Genomic DNA, 5000 nt, shown 5'->3' with positions numbered 1-5000 from the left:
AGGGTCGCGGCGGTGTGCGCAGAAGGGTCTGGGCGTGAGCCTGCCTGGAGCCGCCGTCGGTGCAGATCTTGGTGGTAGTAGCAAATACTCCAGCGAGGCCCTGGAGGACTGACGTGGAGAAGGGTTTCGTGTGAACAGCCGTTGCACACGAGTCAGTCGATCCTAAGCCCTAGGAGAAATCCTATGTCGATGACGGTGTATGTTTCTAAAGTATTTTTGACTAAAGTGCACACCCGTCGGGCGAAAGGGAATCCGGTTCCTATTCCGGAACCCGGCAGCGGAACCGCATACAATTCGGGCCCTCGTAAGAGTGTTCGTCGGGGTAACCCAAAGTGACCTGGAGACGCCGTCGGGAGATCCGGGAAGAGTTTTCTTTTCTGTATAAGCGTTCGAGTTCCCTGGAAACCTCTAGCAGGGAGATAGGGTTTGGAACGCGAAGAGCACCGCAGTTGCGGCGGTGTCCGGATCTTCCCCTCGGACCTTGAAAATCCAGGAGAGGGCCACGTGGAGGTGTCGCGCCGGTTCGTACCCATATCCGCAGCAGGTCTCCAAGGTAAAGAGCCTCTAGTCGATAGACTAATGTAGGTAAGGGAAGTCGGCAAATTGGATCCGTAACTTCGGAATAAGGATTGGCTCTGAGGAGCGGGGCGCGTCGGGCTTGGTCGGGAAGTGGGTCTGGCTGACGTGCCGGGCCTGGGCGAGGTGAATGACCCTCCTTCACGGGGGGGTCGGGATCCGAGCTCGGTACCGTGCCTTGGCCTCCCGCGGATCTTCCTTGCTGCGAGGCTTTTGGGGCGGTTTACGCCGTCCTGATCGTTCTCTTCGGCCGCCATTCAACGCTCAGCTCAGAACTGGCACGGACTAGGGGAATCCGACTGTCTAATTAAAACAAAGCATTGCGATGGCCCTCGCGGGTGATGACGCAATGTGATTTCTGCCCAGTGCTCTGAATGTCAACGTGAAGAAATTCAAGCAAGCGCGGGTAAACGGCGGGAGTAACTATGACTCTCTTAAGGTAGCCAAATGCCTCGTCATCTAATTAGTGACGCGCATGAATGGATTAACGAGATTCCCACTGTCCCTATCTACCCCCCCTCACGATCACTGGCTTGTCGCGCCGAGGGGGCCCGAGTTCAGGAGTTTGCGCAAGCGAACTCCTGTTCCGCTAAAGTGATCCAAACCCAGGAAGTGGTGGAGGATCCGGTGCTTTGGCTAGCCGACCCCACTCTCAGGAACCGATCCGCGAAAGCGGAAAGGAGACCCTGAGAAGTGTGGGAACGCAAACCGAAGCGCCGGATCGGAAGCCACCGGGCTTGACAACCCCGGGGTTCCTAGTCCCAAGCGATGAGCGCCGTCGCTTGGCCCGTAAACCTTGCACCGTCTTCAACAACCTTCGCAGGGCGTGGCGTTGGTACGTTGGCGGTGTGGGGAGCGGGGGCTCGGCTTAACCGCCCGGCCGCGAGGTGGGGTCCTCTATAAAACCCCCCCAATCCTACGCTCAGGTGGGTGGCTATGGGATGAATGGCTCCTGGGTGAGGAGTCCCAAGCCCACCAACCCCCGTTGGCTGTGGCGGCTGGCGGGGTGTATTCGCCTTACCGGGGTAGGGCCGTACCCCCGGTGGACCGCCTGTTTCGTGCCGAGAATTGAACGCTCGCCGTACGGCTTCGGCTAATATGGTGGGCGGTACGAACATGATGACACACATTAAAAACCAAGCCTTGGATGAGAAACTAACGCAGAAGCTAGAGGAGGGGATGGGGGAGGTACAGCGGAAGGAAGAGGAGTTAAGGCGTGAGCTAAACGCCATGATGAATGATGATGATTTGAAGGAGAGGAATGTGGCGGGAGGGTCTGGAGGGACTGGCTGCGAGACACCCCCTGGGGAGCGCTCACGATCTGCGCTAGACAAGCCGGGTCCCTACCAGACCTCCTCAAATGCTGCTTCTGGGGAAGATGATGAGGTGTGGCAGACTCCAAAATCAAGGCGGAAGCTAAGGAGTAACGCAGGGAAAAAGAAAAGTGCGGCTAAGGGCTCGGGACCGGCAGAAAATAAAGGTGATAAGGACAAGAATGCTGGAGGAATGGATCAGACGTCGCTATTGAAGGATGTTTGTGTAAATGTCGAGCCGATGGAACTTGGGGGATTGAAACTGGGAAAAAGGAGGGCTGAGCTCTCGGACAATGAAAGGAAGAAATTGGAGAGAGCGAAATTTATAAAGGAGAAAGTGAAAGGGGACAAGGATCAGAAGAAGGAGGCAAGGGGAACCAAGGAAAGGGGGGCGGGATTAGTATTACTGGATGGCTATGGTAATGATGACATAGAGAATAGTATGGATGAGAATGAGATGGATTTGGATGATAAACATGAGGATGAAACGAATTATGGAAACCTAGAGAAGGAATTGGCTAATGTGAGAGAATTGGTGAGGAAAGTATTGGTAATAAATAAAAAGGTGCCAAAAACGGAAGCTGCGGCTGTGTATAGATGTATGGAAAGATATGAGAGGATTATAATGAAAATGAGTGTTGAGAAGGAACGACTAGAAATGAAAATGGATGAACGGGAGAAGGCCATGGAGAAAAGGATGTTGGAAATGGAAAAGAGGATCGAGCGGTTTGAGTTTGGATTGGAGGACAAGATGATGGGAATGGTAGGTAAGATGGAGGAAAAGTTGAATAGTATGTGTGACAGGGTGTCGGAAAAAATACACTCCAGTGTAAATGAGGCTGATGCCGGGGGGCGTGCCCAACCCGGTGCAGCTAAACTAGCTGATCGTGCGAAGAGCTACGCTCTTATCCTCAGAGGCGATAAGGAAAAAATGACGAGCATGGAGGTGAAGCGGAGAATGGTAGAGAGTGTTGGAGGTGAGGCGAATGTGAGAGTGAGGGGCATAAGGACAATGAGAAGTGGCGGAGTAGTGGTTGAGGCAGCGACGGAGGAGGATCTTAAGAGACTGACAAACTGTCCCCTGGGGGATGCCGGCTTGCGTGTTGACACACCAAGAAGGTTCGACCCCAGGGTGATCATTTATGATCTTCCTTCGTCGTTGGCTGACGCCACCCTCCTTGAAGAACTGACAAAAAAGAATTTGGATGGATTGTTTAAGGCAGATGAAATGAAGGATAAAATAAAAATAATTAGAAAGGAACAGAGAGGAAAGGAGGCAAAAGTAATGAATGCCGTGGTTGAATTGCCGAATGAATGTAAGGAGAGATTGTTAAAGAATGGAAGAGTGTATGTGGGATGGATGTCCTATAAGGTAAAAGTGTGTGAGAAAGTTTTAAGATGTAATGGATGTATGTTATTTGGTCACAAAGCGAGCGATTGCAAGAACAAGAGAGTATGTTACAGGTGTGGAATGACTGGACACCAGGCTCGGGAGTGTCGGGGCCCCGAGACCTGTGTTAACTGCAAAAGTAGGGGCAGGCCCGCGGACCACTCGTCCTTCTCGACAGGGTGTCCCGAGTATGTATGGCGGCTGAATGAGTTTAGAAAACGTGTAAATGGCTAGTCTGAACGTTGAAAATAATGGTGATGTGGGTGTGAATGTGAGTGTGTCTCCGATTGTGAGCGGGAGTGTGAATGTAATTCAGTATAATTGCCAAAAATCGAGTGGAGTAATGCATGATTTAGGTGAATGGTTGCTCCGAGAGAGGATCCAAGTGGGTCTTCTCCAGGAGCCGTATGTTCAGAATGAGCGTGTATGTGGCCTGCCTGCATGGATGCGTATGTTCAAGAGTGCATCTGGATCAGCATGTGTGATTGTCCCTGATAGTGAATGTGAGTGTATGTTGGTTGAGGAGTGTAAATTTGATGATGCTGTATGTGTATGGTTTAAGAATAGCGTGTGTGAAATGTATGTTTTGTCTCTGTATTGTCGGCCGAGTGGGAATATGCGCGAATGTATAGAGTACCTGGATAGATTGAATGGATGTATGAATGGAAAGTGTGTGTTGATTGGCATGGATGCGAATGCCACGTCTGCCCTATGGCACAGCAAGGCCATGGGCCGGGCGTGGAATAGTAAGAAAAGGGGCGAAATTTTAGAAGAATGGGTGATGCAAACGAGAATGGAAGTGTTGAATGTGCCCTCCCAGAGCTTCACATTTAGTGGAGCTCGAGGGGAGAGTGACATTGATGTCACTCTCCTCAAGGGGGGGCAGTATGAATATGAATGGATGGTCAAGAGTGAATGGGGGATCTCCGACCACAACCCGATTCTGATAAGAATGCGGTCGATGGTCGGTGAGACGGTGATAGATGAAAACATATGCAAGAGATGGGATGCGAGAAAGTGTGAATGGGGTGTGTACGGAGGTATGGTTATGTCCTCTGCGGAAGCCTACGGACTTGAAAATTTTCGTGGGCTTGCAGTGGAGGATAGGATGGCCATGCTGTATGAATGGATGGAGCATGCTAATGACGAATGTATGACTAGGCTAAAAAAAGGATTGCTAAGAAATGGATTGGTGTGGTGGAATAAGGATGTAGAAAGTAAAAAGCGTGAGGTGAAGAGAAAGAAAAAGAAGTACCAGAAGGAAAAGAAGAGAGAGGGTGTGAATGTAAGGGAGAGATGGATCGAATGGAAAAGATGTGTGAGCGAGTATAAAGAGATTATGAGAGAAACGAAGGAGAAAAATTGGAGAGACTTTGTGGGAGAGAAGAGTAGGGATGATGTGTGGCGTTTGATTAGTGTATGCATGGGGAAGAGTAGAAAGGACTGTTTGAGTGCTCTGAAAGTTGGAGATGCATGGACAAAAGACTGGACTGAAAGTGTGAATGTGCTGCTGAATGAGTTCTTTCCCCCCGATGACGGAGTGCCCGTCGAAGTGGGGGAAAGAAACGAGAGAGTTATGAATTACTATAGTGAGAATGAATTTAGTATGAATGAGCTTATGAGTGCAGTAAGATTGATGAGTGTTAGGAAAGCGCCGGGTATGGATGGTATAACAAATGAAATGATAAGGTGTGTCTGTAGAGTGATTCCTGAATATTTGA

At 50.3% G+C, this 5000-nt stretch overlaps 1 pseudogene; it reads left to right on the top strand.

The window, feature by feature from the left end:
- The window catches only part of LOC116417872, a 2816-nt pseudogene extending 1703 nt beyond the window's left edge, over positions 1–1113 (top strand).
- The last annotated feature ends 3887 nt before the right edge of the window (positions 1114–5000 follow it).

This window comes from Nasonia vitripennis, chromosome 5 (genome assembly GCF_009193385.2).
Source record: "Nasonia vitripennis strain AsymCx chromosome 5, Nvit_psr_1.1, whole genome shotgun sequence".
Classification (NCBI taxonomy): domain Eukaryota; kingdom Metazoa; phylum Arthropoda; class Insecta; order Hymenoptera; family Pteromalidae; genus Nasonia; species Nasonia vitripennis.
Note: the sequence above shows the minus strand (reverse complement) of the source record. Positions and strands in the feature narration are given on the sequence as shown.